At 45.2% G+C, this 15886-nt stretch overlaps 1 protein-coding gene across 2 annotated transcripts in view; it reads right to left on the bottom strand.

Annotated features, from left to right (window-relative positions):
* SLCO3A1 (solute carrier organic anion transporter family member 3A1) overlaps positions 1 to 15886 on the bottom strand; it is a 130914-nt gene that overhangs the window by 31529 nt on the left and 83499 nt on the right. The gene's annotated exons all lie outside the window — the stretch shown is intronic.

Consider the following 15886-nt stretch of genomic DNA (forward strand, 5'->3'; position numbering starts at 1 on the left):
GGCTACTCCTGTGATGAAGGAGACAGCATTCAAATACCTTTGGAAACTGAACATAAATTACGATTTTCTATGTAAATATGGTCAAGCACAAGCTGGACCCCATATCAGCTGGAGCAATGACAAATGGAGCTGCTCATGCAGAAGGACAAGGGACAGCCATTTCTACCCTCCAGGCAACACCTTTGGATGCATCAGTGTTGGGTTGAGGAAGGGTGGAAGTTTGTCCTGTGACGATCTCCAAACCACAGAGTTGCTCTGACCATGTGTGTACTGGGAAAACCAAAGAGCTGGTGTTTGTTTCATGGAGCAAAGTGCAAGACAAAGAACATGGAAAAAGATCATCCTTCACCAAAAGCAAACAGGAAATGTTTTCCCCTTTTCCAGAAGCAGAAGAGAGCAGAGACCTGTGGCTGGTGGTCCAGCAGCAGCAGGGAGATGCTTGCAGAGAGAATTATCTCAGCAAAAGGCAAACATTGAGAAAGCAGCCAGTGCAGGCACAGGTGACAGATGAACCTGCCCATCCCCACACTACTGCATCTCAAAACCACTATGTCAGAAACAAGCCCTGTCCTCAGTTACTAAAATACCACATTTCATATCCTAGTGGCTGCAGGAAGGCACGATTTGCTCTGCCATGTCCTCACTAGAGGGCAATGTGGGATAGAGCATCCACTGAAACACCTATTTAACATCTTACAAAAGCTATTAAATTATTATTCACCTCTAGGCTAGCTTAAAAAAAAACCACGTTAATTGTGTTTTCTTTTTTTCTGTAGTTTGTTCTAAAGTCAAGGAAACAACTGGTTCACCCCACGCCCTTTTTTATCTTTTTTTGAAACTCCAACAAAATCCTAGGGTTGCAGTAATAGTATTTTACACTTTAATTCACAAATCTAGCAGATTGTAGAAAAACCCAAGGCATGGACTGTCACAATGGATAGTCCAGAGTCTGTACAGAGCAGGACCTTGCTCAAGGATCAATGGAGCATGCTGATGGGCACAGAAAGTCAGCTAATTAAGCAACTGGGATAGAGCCTGTGGTTGAACATTTGTGTGGAATTGAGGACGCAAGAGGAAATTAGGCAAGTTTGAATTAGCTTAAGACATCCTTCCTCTTTTGAGAAATCCTGCACAAATGCTACCACTCCTGATATCAGGAGAACACTTTCAACATCACCCACCTTGTCCTGCAACCACAAAGCTGCTGCTTAGTAGAGAAGGAGGTCTTGCAAAAGCCCTTTTCCCAGTTCTGGGGTTGCTGCTAAGAATTAAAACATGCTAAATTTGTGGCTAGCTTTAATACTATTTGCTTGGTCTTTTCCCATGTTTCCCCCTAACTTTTATATCAGTCAGATTTGATGGAGACAGAGGACACTGATACCAGGAGCAAACAGATCAAAGGCCCTATCCTGGCTCCACCAGGCTCTTGGGAAACTCCCACTGATGCCAATAAAAACAGTGATCAGTACAGGTACTGAAACCTGTTGGTGTTTTTATTTTTAATCAGAGTTTGGGTTTTTTTTTAATTCTTACTAAATTATGGCAGTTCTTAGAAATACTTCAAGAAGAGACTTTTTTAAAAAGCAACTCTTGGGACAATTCAAACACTTTGGTTAACTATCAAACACTTCCTTCCAGCTTGTGTCCTTTTAGAGTACAGTTACATCTTAGTTTGAAAACAGCTAATAATTTTTAGTTTACCTGCTCTACTCCCTTCATCAGTCTCCCTGCCTCCTAAAAAGGCAGCAAAATAAAAAAAGGCAGCAAAGTGGGCTGCACTGAGAAACCAGAAACATTTTCCTCCCCATCTTTTCAAATAGAACAATTTGCCAAATCCTACTTTGTCCTGTCAAAGAACGTTTTCCCAGAGCTGAGGAAAGGATTGGGACAGAGGCAAGTATTAGATCTGACATTTTGTGATGAGATTTTATCACTAGTAAGGCCCAAGACTGATAATGCAGTTTTCCATTAGAGCAAAGGGAAGGAGCAGCAGCAGGTACCACATCTGCAGAGAGATGGTGGCACGGAGATGCTCTGAGTCATGCAAAGTGCACAGAAACCAAATTGCAAAGACAGGGCTACAGGCTGTCAGTATTTCACTAATAAAGAGCTGTCCCTTGGTGTTTCAAGTTGCTTCCCAGAAGCAACTGGATCCTGAAACATGAGGAAACCTGTGTTGTTGGCAGGGTAAAACTGGTGAAGCATCATCTCAATCCCTGTAATGAATTAACTGGAGACAGTAACTCCCAGGAGAAGCCCTCCTGGCTGGAAATAAGGCACCAAGGGAGACACTGCGAGGCTTGCCAGTCTCACCAAGGTGCAGCAAGAGGCATCTCAGGTACAGCTCACTGGGGAGTAAGAGCAGGTTCAGCACAGTCAAGGGCTGAGGAAAAAGAGCATGTGGAATAAAGAACACCAAGTAATTCTGCTCCGAAACCTCAGCTGCACCAGGGGCTGAAGACATGAGGAAACTTATTTTGGAGAGCTGCCAAAATATGCCAGGCAAAGGTGAGCTGGGTAGGTGAGACAGGAGAAGGAAAAGCAGCATCTCCCACAGCGGGGCTGGCTATCAGAGCAGGAACCATCAGCAGTGACTCACACAGCACTTCCCAACCGTGGGCAAACCCCTGGTGTAGCAGAGAAAACTGCTTTATTCAGCTATGGAGTTATCACTGGTATCTGCTGGGTCCCCTGGAGCCAGGTTGCTCCTGCCTTGGCATTTCCACAAAATTAAAGAGTGTAGAAGATTATTCACTGTGCTCCTAAGGAGCAGCACACCTTCAGCAAAGCACGTGGTCAGAGAAATACCTCCTCCACCTTGCACCATCCTAAGGGACAGCTTTGGTGGGCAAAAAGCTGATCAGTTTGGGAAATTGTTGCACAACGTTGTCCTTGCATCAAGTAACTACATCCCTGAGGAGGAAGGGATCAGGGAGCTAAATGGGATCTCTGTCAGCAACTGGGTGGTTCAGTGACCATCACAAACCACAGGTTTTGGGGTGTGTGGGGGAAGGCACAGCACAGACCCCACCTGCCATGGTCCTGGGAGTGCTGCTGTGGTCATGGGACAGCATCTGGCCTGGAAAGTCACTCTCAGCCCCCTGCCTGTGCAGGAGCAAGCTCTTTCTAAAAGCACAAAGGGAATGGCTTTGCAAAGCACGAGATAATCTCAAAACCCTGCTTGTCCCACATTTCCCGCTGCGTGGAGGGCCGGGCAGGCCAGTGTAAAGGGATTAATTACTGGAATATTGTAATTCGTGGGCTCTGTGACCTGCCCTTAAAGAGACCCCAGCCTGTGGGAACCAAAGGCATCCTGGTACAGACTGGGGATGCTGCATCCTCCTGCACACCTGAGGTAGTGGCTCTCAGGGGCTTGGGATAAAGGTTCCATGCTCACACCTGGTGGGCAAAGCTCCTTGCTTCAGTGGGCTTTCTCTGACTCCTATCAGTTGATGTAACCTCAAAAATGCACATTTAGGGTGGAGGGAGGCTGTTTCCTACCTAGATGGCTTTGTTCTGCAGCAAAACCTGCTGGAGTCACCCAGCACTGCCCATTCTCTCTGGCTGACAGCGTGCCCACAGCAGTGGAGGGATGCATGCACTCCCACTCAGCCCTTGGTCTCTCATTCCCAGCTTTGTTCATTTACCATGGAAAGACATCACTTTCCTGCCACTCAGCTCCCTGTCCACACAACCATCACCACCTCCTGCTGGCTCCCACCGGCTGCAGGAAAGGTGAAGAGGTGGTGTTGGACTGGTGGCATGTTTTGATTTGTTCTGCCTCCTCAGTGCGACCACTGAAGCGAAGGGAATGTTCAAACAGGCTGGGCAGATGTTTCCAAGTGCCTGCAGCTGTTGATTAATGAGGAACAACTTTGGGATAATTCACTTTAATGTTCAGTCTTTGTTCTGATGGGGATCAAAGCAGCTCCAGCCCTGTATTGCCATGAGGTGGGGAGTGAAGGGGTTGGGGGTTCATGCCATCTGTACACACATCATTTATTAGTTTTGCCTTCAGGATCTCAACACCAGCAGACCCCTCAGACACCTCTTTAGGGTTGCTCAAGTGACACCAAAGACAGGGACGGATGTACTGGCAGTCCCAAGACAGTGAGAGGCAGAAATCCCTGCTCAGCCATCCCCTTCCCATGGACCATTCCCTGCATCTTATTACTTTTCTACCTTTTAACAAAAGCTAGTCCCTCCTTGTGATGTGTTGCAATGTGTATGCAGCGCTTTAGTAATCAGGAACACCAAATGTGTTAGAACAGAGTTTTAGTTCTGAGCTCATTGATTCCACTGTTACAGCTCACTGCCTACACGTGTGTGTGCAACACAACACTTGGAGGAAGATCTGACAGTGCTGTCCCAAGACATCCTATTTCTCACTGACAAGACTTTCAGCTGCTTTTGGGCCAGCACAGCAGCTCCAGAAAGCCTGCAAAGCAAAAGCGTTGGATTGAATCTGACTTCTCCCATATTCATCCTTGTGATGGGAAAGCCATACAGGGGTTTAGTTCTTTCAGCCAGGGAAAGAAATTATTACAGAGTTTGAAATCAGGCAGGCTTGGACACCTCCTATCTTCCTCTCTTCTCTGATCAAGCCTTTCTATCAATATACCAAATCAGTTTCAGCAGCCTGTAAAATCCACTCTTGCTTCATGAAGATTTGGGGGTTTAATACAAGCTACTCCCCACTCTATGTAAATGCTGCAGAACTTACCCCCATGTTTAGTAACACTTAATAACTGTATCTAAAGCAGGTTGGGGAGTTTAATTTACTTTCTTACAAGAGGCAATAAAAACACGCACCCATGCTTCAGATACAACAAACTTCTAACATGATTCTTCCAAGGCTGGAGAGAGCCCATGGCAGTGGCCTTCCCCCTGCCTGCTGGAAAAGACTATTTCATTACTCCAGTAGTTTTTGTTCTAGCCTATATTTAACATTCATATTTTAGTCCCTAAAGGAGTTGCTCAGACTCGAAAGTACCTTACATGAAGGCTTCTCCCCAGACTATCAGGGTTCCTTTAAATATTGATTTCCATCAGAATTGGGGATTTCCCTAAGGAAAAGTCTGCTGACTTAGAGATGAAATCTGTTTTCTACAAGCATGCCTTTTGCCTGGTGAACCACCCTGCATTTTCAATTATCACCAAGCCTGAGGTTTGTTTTATCAGCAAATCCCTGTCCCCAGCACTATCAAGGCTACATGTGAAAGGATCAATGTTATACCAACAACTGACAGTCCCAGGGGATCCTGGTGCACACACGGAATTCTGCTGGAGTGGCACAGGGAGGGGGTTGGACTTTTGCATTAGGAGCACAAGCTCAGCATCCAGCCCCAAATTTTCCATAATGACTAGGTGCACGTGCAGCAGCTCAAAATACATTAATTAGTTGGTTTGTGCCCTCATTCTGATGAGCACAGAAATAAGGAAAACCCAAGCCAAACAAAAGCATTAACACCACCCCCCCCGCCAAAAAAAACCCCAAGCCCTACAAAACAAAATAAAACCCCAAAACAACCAAAAACCCAGCCCAAAGCCCTATGTTTATTTGCTTTTAGGTTCCTCCTTTATCCAGCTGCTGAAACAGGATTGCCAAAAAGATGGCAGAGAAAAAAATCACACCATGAGGAAAGCTCCACAACCCTCAAAACCATGTTTGCAAGCAAAACAAAAATTAAAGCAGCCAATTTGTGAGCTCTGCAAGGTAAACTGTGGAGATGTGCTCACTACAGAAGTCTTGGGATTAATTTGGTTGCACCAGTTAACACTGGGAACAAACTGTTCCCCACCAGGCAGTGGAGGGACCTCTTGCTGCATTTCTCTCCTTACTGATGGGAAGCTGGAGAAGAAATTTGCTTATGCTAATCAATCCCTGGCACCAGCCACACGAGAGCTAATCCACTGGCAATCTCCATCAGTCTCTGCATATTTAACCAAAGCAGTGAACACTCACAGAGGATTATGAACGCAGTGGCATTGTTGTAGCAGTGTTTTCCTACTTAAGCTGCAATCACTCTGATGCCCTGTCTCTTAATATTTACACACACACACTACACACAAACAGTGTGCAGAATCACATCAGTGCACGCAAGCACCCTGGTCAGACACTGCCTATGAAAACACACAGTGATTTAATATATCTCCCTGCACCTAGTGCTGTCTCCACTCTCATCCAAAATGCTCATCTTCATGCTGTTATTTCTATAAACCAGCATCTCTTAAGACAGGCATATTGCTTAATCCTCATAAAAGATTTGCCTCCTTCTGCAAAGGTTTTACAGGTAGTTGGACACACAGAGCAAGAGATTAGAGACTCAGGCTGAGTTAGGAGAAGTCCAGAAAAAGAAGCTTCATAGTCGATTTTTCTGCCACTATCTGCAAAAAGGAAACAAAGAAATAAACAAAGTAAAAACTTATGTCCTGTCCAGTCAGGTGCATCAGAAAAAGCTGATGCTGAGTGATCTCAGAAAAATAAGGACAAGCCACTTGTTCCACCTACCCTGCTGGCTCACATTCCTGCCCCCAAAACTTGCTTGTTCTCACATCAGAAGGAGTCAGCTGCGTTTAAGAAGTGGGTACAAGCACGTTCCTAACTATAGCGTGCAAATCCAGGGCAGGCTATTTCCACCCTGCTGCACGAGCCCCCGAGCCACGGATTCCACACCTCCAACATACACTGCAAAATCACAGCCCTGGGCTTGGACCAGCAATTTCCACCTTGCAAGCAATTTTCCCCTTGTGCTAATTACCTTGGGAGGCAGCCACCAAGGAGACTTTGGAAGAAAAACACGCTCCAAAGCCAAGTATGGTTTTTTGAAGGGCTGAAGCCTCAGGCCTTTGAGCTGTGCTTGTCTCCCCCCAGCCCTTAAACACAAACACCTCTGACACCAAATCCACAATGCCTCTGCAGCTACAGATGGGCAGATTTCCTTGTGTTATTGCCCAGGAATTGTGCTAACTGTTGGTTTGTATGGAAATATACTTTTAGGGCCCTTTTTTCTCTCTCTACAGGACTGCAACTCTACTCTGAGTTTGCTGGCTGATGTCCCCTTTAATACCAGGTGGTTTTGATCCTACAGAGAAGTGTAGGGATGTATTAAAGATCTGCACAAAATTCTTCCCAGCTCTCTCTGCCCTGCTCAGACAAACTGTCCACCCCACCTGTGAGCACAGCCTGTGTTTGCTCAACAGACATGAGACCCTTTTGAGGCTCTTGCACATTTTAACCTCCATCACTTGAATTCTGCACAAGTCAGCACCTCCTTATACTCTAAAATACTGGGGATAGAAAACCCAACAGCTCGTGCAACTGCAAGTACAATGAGCTATTTACACGTGATTTTCACAGCCTGTAAAATGTGAATTTTGGTATTTGGAGCTTGGTGCAACACCACCTTCCCCTTTTATTTATTTATTTTCCACTGTGTACTGAACACACAACAGTTCTGAGTTCGGAACAGACACAACACGTTCTTTTGGGGAAAGAGCTGTCAGAACTGCCTCCCTCTCTCTCTAACCTCAGTCTTGGGGGTATCCCTTCCCATCCCACATACCTCAAATGAGAATACATTAAATTTCTAAGTGAGATTTTATGTCAATACAGGCAGCTTGCTGCTTTTCTAAGCAATGATGAGTCAGGAAGAAAAGTTCAGCTCTTTTTTCCCTACTGGACCTCCTACATTTCTGTCTCACCATTTGAAAAACTCTTCCCTGCAAAATTCGCCACCGCTCCTTCCCACTTCTCACCTGACTGAAGCAGAAGGCCACTGCTGCATTTCCAGTCTTGTCATGCCTCTAAAAGCATTTCCCAGTTCTTTCTTGTGCTGACAAGCACCTGGGATTTCAAGATCTTTCCTCTTTGCATCATCCAGAGAAAGGATTTTCCAGGGTTGACGATAAAGACTCGTCAGGTCAGGTATGATGCTGGATACCCCAACAGCCCACAGCTCCCCAAATCCTGCTCCCCTGCCAGCTGATCAAACTGTTACACACACATACATGAGTAATCCTCCATCCCAAACACAGCACCTGCTACAGACACTCTGAACAATGGGTGAAAAGTTCATATTCCTGCTGTTCAGGCACTTCTGTGCCAAGGAAACCCTCCCACTGCCCCTCATCATCCCTGCTCCAGTGCTTCCAGTTCAGCTGATGGCTCCCTGGGAGCATAAGCAACTCTAATTTATTTTTCTCCTTTTGTTTCCTGTTTTCTCAAAAGGTCTTGGAGGAAAAACTCAGAACAACCAAAGAACAACGCAATATATGGTTTGTTCATTTGTGAAGGAAAGCAGGAAGAAAAGAGCATTCAAAAAGCAACAGTTCCCTAAGAACTGCCAGGGCAGCTCCTGCCCTCCCAAAAGCCATCAGCAAAACTTCCACTTTTAGCAACACCAGTTTTCACACATTTTGAGATGTCTCTTCAAGTCTCCTCTGCCTGGCTGCTGTGCAGGTACGGACTACGCTGCACGGTGGAGGATGACTCACAGGCAACTGGCACTGGGTAAGCCCATCCTGAATTTCTGAGGCAAGGAGAGGCCTGGGAATCACCAATGACATCAGGCAAGCTGCTGGGAAGCCAGTGCTGATAACAGTTATCTGTACCCACCATTTAGGAAAGCGCCGTGCTTTCCTCTGCACAATAGATTAAATCTACTCTGGTAATGGCTGAGCTGTCAGGAAGGAAAGGAAATTGAAAACAAACCTCATGTTGTTTCTGCTTCCTCATGTTGCAAATGCCATCAGAAAAAAGCATTTGCTCTTGACAATAGTCATTCTTTGCCCTGACCCAAATCTCACTGAGGTTTAGGGGAACTCTTGCACTGATCTTAACTGGCTTTGGATCAAATCCACTGTTTGCTTCTTAGAGCAGATAAGTATTTGCTCTTAGAGACATTGAGGGTGCTGGCCTGGGACCTCCCATCTCCTCCCTTGGAGGCACCTCACTGCAGAGGCTGCTCAGCCCTTGGCCATGCTCAGGTTTCAGCTCCACCTGCTTCCTCTGGGCAGCAGCAGCAGGTGGCCAAGGTGTCCCCAAAGCATCTGAGGGGATCCCTGTGGGAAATGTGGGCTTGGGGCTCTTGTTGCGTTTGTTTCATGGCAATGCTACGTCTCAACAAGCTCTGTGTAAACTTCTCAGCAAGAGAAATTTGGGAAGTCTAAATATATATTACTTATGGGTGGGACAGCACCATGTTCTCACAAAATCTTCCAGGGCAGGCAGTGGGGGTGATCCAGTCTGACAACCCCCTCCAAATATCCCCCCCAATTACCCCATGTGGGGAAGTCTGAGGGATGCCAGATGCCAGTCTGGGGGATGGGGAGACTGGCTGGATGCAGGATAATCCCCCAATCTAAGATTACTTCCAAATAATTATTTAGCAGTCGCTTGCAGTATCAGCACAAACCCTGCAGACTGGATCCAGAGGACTGTGCTCCTGAGAGAGTGTTATTTAGCATTTCATCCCTTCTCTTGCCAAAACTACAGGCCACATGGGTGTTTTCCTGAGGTTTCTTACCAGTCCTAAGCCATGGGGAGCTGCCAGCCTCTTCAGTGCTGTTTTCACAAGATTATTTTCTTTTATGCCAAGAAGGACCCCGTCCCTGAAGAGTCTCTTTCTGTCCAGGGGAAAGAACAGCTGCTGCTATCATTATGGGCTTGTCTCCCTTAATTAAGCAGCCACAGCTGAAAGATGAAACAAAGCCCTTTTCCAGCCCTCCAGGAAAGGGGTTGGATGGAGGCTCTTGGAGAAGACAGCATTTCTCCCACAGTAGACCTGGAATTGCCTTTTAAATTGAGAAGTGAACTAAAAGCAGCTGAACAACCCATCTAAAATCAATCGTATCAGAATAGCCCAGTTAGGTGTTCAGTGGGAGGTGACCCTTGTCTTAGGAAAGCTACCCTAGCTGGCCAAGTAGGATGAACATAGGAAGGTCTGTGATGGCCTCTTATTTCTGAAACAGATTATTCAAAATTCTTCATATTATTCCTCCTCAATGACCTTTCAGGAGCTAGTGTGACTCTGCAAGGTCACTCCTCTGGGAGTAACTGCTTTAATGATAAATATCCAATTGCCACTTTGTTCAGAGATGTCCACCTCTGAATTTGCTACTTTTTGATGGGCTTTATGTTTTCAAAAGGGTGAAGGTGTGGATTTGCTCTGCCTTTTTTCCTTTTATTTGTTGGCTTGGTTAAAAAAAAAATAAAAATAATACAAGCTTCTTAATTCCCAAATTTTTGGCTTCAAGTGCCTTCTCTTTGCAGGCATTCTTTCATCCTGATTAGACAAAAATGGAGTTGCAACCAACCAGGCAACTGCAAATATCTCTGAGTAGTATTTCTAAGAGTCATTTTGGTGCTGTCACTCCTGCTCATCTGCAGTGTGGCTCTGTTAATGAATTCATGTCGACTCTCTCGTTTTTCTGACTGTTTATTACCCTCTTCCAGCAGTCACCTCCTGGAGGATGTTAACCCCTTAGAACTGCACAGGCAAATGAACTGCTCAGAAAATGAAACCAGTTTCAGACAACCATGCTATTCTGGCTGTATCTGAGCTGGACTCAGAGGTTGATAGAACTTGTTAGCACCCACATGCTGCACATCCTGCCAGCTGAACTGCCAGCGCTGCCATTTCCAAGCCAAATCCTGTGAAGCAATCCAAGTTAAGATACTCATACTTTTAAAATAATCCAGCTAAAAAAAAACTGCTGCAGGGAGGAATCCTTGAGACTCTATGACAGGAAGCTGGAAACAGCAATTTCCAAACCAGCAAATAGAGCTGCCTCTTTTATCATCATTTCACAAGGTTTATCTCTACTGCAAAGTCCTGCTACGTGGAATTGGTCAAAAAGCCTTTGATGGACCAATGCACCACTGGAAAAATGTGGTGGATGAAGCCAGAAGGCTTTATGAGACTGTGGCTGCTTATCCTTACTTTAATTTTTGGGAGAGGGAAAAAAAAAAAGACAGGACATTGAAAATTCTACCCAGAAATTCAAAACTGATCATGTTATTATTTCTGGGGTCAAAAACCCACTGTCACTTCTACGTGATGAATTCTCAGAGTGCGTGATACAGAGCCAAACAAAAAAAAAAACCCGAAGAGTTAACAAAAAGGTTAACAAAAAGCACCGCTCTCAGACACTTTGTTCCCAAAACACCGTGTGTGGAAAGTTTCAAAGCTCGCCCCGTTTTCCCGCACGCAGAGGGAGGCAGAGCGGTTCCACGCGGAGCCGCCCCGCGGGACGCGCTTGGCCGGCCCCCACAAACTGCCACATGTTTCAGCTGGTGTGGCTTTGGACCATGATCTACTTTCATTATTTTTGGCAGAGTTTGTCGCATTCTTTTGGACAGTAATTACATTTTCCAGGGCAGGCTTCCTGCCAGAGCTCGAAACGATGACCAACAGGCCCTTTTTAACCACCTGCTACGATTCCAGCCTTGATTAGTTATTAATGTGCTGTGGAAACCCATTGCAAGAACCTCCCTTTCTGGTTATGTTACCAGGCTGGCTTCAGGGAGAGAAAGGCTTGAAGGGAGAACAGGGAAATACCATAAGCAACAAAGACAGAAATTTGGAAGGTTGCAGAGAAGTCATTGAGATTTTGTAGAATGGTACATGAGTGGGGACTAATTTTTAAGTGGGGACTTGCTTTGTCCCCACTGTTCCCACATCAGCTGGGATTGAGCAGCTGTGACATGATATGAGCAACCCAATGCTAATTATACCTAAAAATAGAACCAAAACTCCTTGTAAAAATCTGGGGCCTTTTTCACCCAACAAGTATCAGGCTCCCATTTTCTTCCTGTGTTTTAGCTGACTCTGGGGAATGGAAGGCTTGAAAGCATTGGGTTTCTGCAGATGTATGGACATTTTCTGACTGCTTCCACCCAACAAACACCTTCATGGGCTCATTCATATTTGGCTGAAAGCAGGGGTCTTAAACACACTAAATTCCTGACTGGCATGAATATGTGGTCCTGGAATAGCTCTGTGCAAGATCCAAAGTAGCAACAGCCCGGCCACAAATGTTGTCTGTATTTATAGGTATTGTAGATGCTTATTATGGGGTATCACAGAGAGATATCAAAGCACAGAAGCTCCTCTGTGGGTTGGTAGGATATAGCAAGTTCACTCTGGCAGGAAAACTGATCTTTCCGTGAGAAGAAAACCTCTAATTTCCTCCACCTTTTAATTTCTACCTTCTAATTTTTACCATCTCCTTGTTTCCAAAAAAAGAAATGATGGTTCAGTGGCACATGGGGATCAAGCCTTGCATAAGGATAAGTCACAGTGTTTCTTGCTGAAGGGAAGTAAGAGGCTCCTGTCACTGCATATCACACACTTCAGGTATTTTCTTCATTAAACCACAGAGGACAGAGGATTGAGGCACCAAGAGGCTAAGGCATATGACCAAAGATATTCCCAGGGCTTTAGGGAATGAGGGTCCTAATCTTCCACCTCTTTTCCCTCGAGCTGGTATGAAATGCCCAGATTGCACATTAGACACTTTAAATTCTGCTGTGACGGATCCCTTCTCATAGTCTGTGCAGTCACCCATTGAAGTGTATGTCCTTCCCCTTTTAATAATCAAGCCTTAATTTTATTTTCACTCATCGAGCACAGAAACAAGTGAAGGGCTTGGCACACATCACAGTCACAAAGGACACAGGTGCCTGGCACCTTCTCAAAGCAGCAGTCCTGAAGCGAGTTATCACAATTACACTCAACAGGAATTTCTGTTCTTCACAGGTAACAAATTTTAAAGGAAACATGACCCACAACATTGCTGATGTCCCGCAAAGCACCTAAAACTCAAGAAAAATCCCCATGAATCCTGATTTAGGCCCTCTTAAATGGCAGACATCTTTGTAGAGTTGGTCATGAGTATGTATTGTCCAGGGTGTATCAAGCTCTTTGACAACTCTCTCCTCCAAAGCCATCAGGATTTCTCCAGCCAGGCTTTCCATGGCATCGCTCCCAGCCTCTCAGGCTGCAGGCTGCCAGGGCTGGTTTCAGCTTCTCTCTGAGCAGATCTCAATAAAGCTGCCCACAGGATCTTGATAAAAATTAATGTGAAACTCTGCTGTATGCCACCAAACTTGCATCCTGTGGGGGATACAGGAAAACTACTAACTTAGTTTTGTAATAAAGCCTCACAAATGAATGGCTATCTCAGGGGAACATTCCACCTTCACTTTCACTCTATTCTTTTATCATCTCCCAGAGGTTTTTAGTAATAAAGCCAGCACTATGTTTGTAAGGATCCAGAGCACACATGCAGAAGGCACTCTGCATTTATTGTGATGATTTCTGCTTTGCAAAGCAGGCATATGTCTGCCAGAAAGCTCCCTACTCTGCCCCTGCCAGTGTAACCTGAACTGTGGGGAGGAGAAGGGGACTTGGTTTTTCATGTTATCCAAGTTTTGGTCCTTTTCTCAACTCTAAAAGCATTTGAAATGAATTCTTCTCTTCACCTTTTTCCTTTACCTGATCAATAAAATAAGGAGGTAAACATCTACAGACACCTTGGAGGCTCCTCAGTGCACCAGGAGTTGCCAAGAGAAGGAAAGCACACCACCACTCACAGCTTTAGAGGCTTAGATTGTTCTGTGGAAGGTTTGGCAAAGTAGCACAGTAAAAAGAAAAGATTTTTCCATCCCTGTGAAAACAATTCCTTTAGTCCGATGTCGAGACAAATCATCAGCCCTTGTGATTTATTTTGCCAAAAGAAACATTCCCAACTTCACTGAAATTATTGAAACATTATGTGTTGATAGAGGGGGAAAATAACTGCCTAGAATTTCTTCTATCTCAGTACTGCATTATATAAAGAGATCTTTTGTCTCCACCCAAATACATAACGTTGGCAACCTTCTGTTGAATATTTGGATAAATTTGATGCAAAGCACTTCAATTTGAACGAATTTACCTTACTAAACACTTGCCACAGTGAGAAGTGTCCAGCAGACACAACCCAGCAATCACCCTGCAAGGTTCCCTCTGCAAACCTGACGTGTCTTGTTTTCCCAGCAGGAAGGTGCAAGGATCACAAGGGGCTTTCTGATCTGGAAATGACCTTTATGAACGTCCTCAAATATGGAGATTGTAGCAGAAAGTTCTAATCATTGCATCTTGGCAAGACCATTCATAAGTCCATAGCAGGGCATTTGTTTAAGGGAAATTACCTGGGCACTGAAGTCATGGAGGGTTTTCATCTCCACTGACTAACTGAAGCCTTCAAGGAAATTATTACACCTTTCCAATTAGGAAAGATAAAAGTTTTCTTTGACACTAAATGACCATTAAGCACGTAACACTAATAGGGGACAGTAACTATTCAGAATGGTAATTGAAGTGTGTGCCATGAAGAACAGTTAGGAAATACACAATTTTCAGAGTCTAAATAGGTTAGAATCCATCTAGTTCATGACTTCAGTAAGTGTATCACTGCCCTGCAGTATTATGGCAAAGCTGTTGGGTCACATCTACTTTATCACCACAGTCAATGTAGGACTGCTCTTCCTGGCTTTTGCAAGGGGATTATTTTCAAGTGTCCAGATGTACAATTTTACATTCGTGCTCATTGCTAATACTGAACTAGTGAACAGGGGGAAAAATGTATGTGATGTTGCATGTGAAAACCACTATTCCTTTCAGTAGCAGCTGTAATACAAAAAGAGGAGCTGACTGATAATCTGAAATTCAGAAACCCTTCTGGGGACCCAGAGATCTATGAGCTGTTTATAAAGGACCCTTCATCCATCCTGAAGTGACAAGACTACACAGGCACGGCTGCAAACAGTGTGTTTAATCCTGCCTTTTGAGTGCTGTCTAGCACTGATCCTGCTTTCTACACACTGCTGGATAAGAAACATGCTGCAACCTCCCCTTTGGCCGTGGCAGGCAGTGAACAGAACCCTGTCCCCCAAACCACCACTTTGTGCCACTCCTCCTCCTCCACAGCGCGCAGAGGAAAGCGCCTGTGGTCCTGTCACAGCAAGAAAAGATAATGTGGAGGAAACCAGGTCACCTCTTGGTACACAGAGGAGACAAGCCGTTCCACAAACCTTTACAGCCCTTTAATACTGGCATTTGAAGTAACTCTGGGCTTGCACAGAAGTGCTGGAGTTGAAGAAAGGTTTTAATGTGTTTGAAAGGGGGGAAAGGAGCTGGATGAGAGCCATGCTGCACATCCCAAATACAACACCTACAGATCTCACCTGCCCCTGAGACAGGCACAGAAAGTCCATCCCTTTGCATGGGGGAGCTTGCTTTTGTTTCACTGTTGTCACAGCTTATGTCATGGGTGATTATGAGACCTGAAAAACTCTCCAGACTGAGCAATTCCACTCCCAAACCTGGATGCTGCTCACTCAGCACTTCCAGAAAAAACTCCCAGTGAGGACTACTTTTTTTATAACCTGCCAAAGGATGAAGAGGCCACTTTACTATTATTAGCCCAGGTATTAGAGTATTCCTCCCCCTTCTGCTTCCAGGAGACCACATCTGCCAGGGGAGTACCTGCAACACCCCCTGCCTGATCCCAGGTTTTACAAGTGACTATTCCCAAACTGGAACCAAGCCAAAGGTTTCCAAACTTCTCCCTAACTCATATGCTGGCTTAGGGTCTGAATTTTACTGCTCAGCAAGCAAACTGGGGGGGAAAAAAAAGTAGCAGGAGCAGTCAGAAAAATCACATTTGTTACACACTAGAAATCCACCCCTTTCACTAACAAATGCTTCTCTCTCCACAGAGGTTCTCAGACACATCTACATAAGAGGCTTGACTGAGCTTAGCTCTCTGGAATATGTGTCACGCCAGACCCAAATCACAGCGCTGTGATGTCACGGCCAGCAGCAGCTCAATTCCCAAG

The sequence above is a fragment of the Cyanistes caeruleus genome, chromosome 13 (genome assembly GCF_971803275.1).
Source record: "Cyanistes caeruleus chromosome 13, bCyaCae1.hap1.1, whole genome shotgun sequence".
In the NCBI taxonomy this organism is placed as follows: domain Eukaryota; kingdom Metazoa; phylum Chordata; class Aves; order Passeriformes; family Paridae; genus Cyanistes; species Cyanistes caeruleus.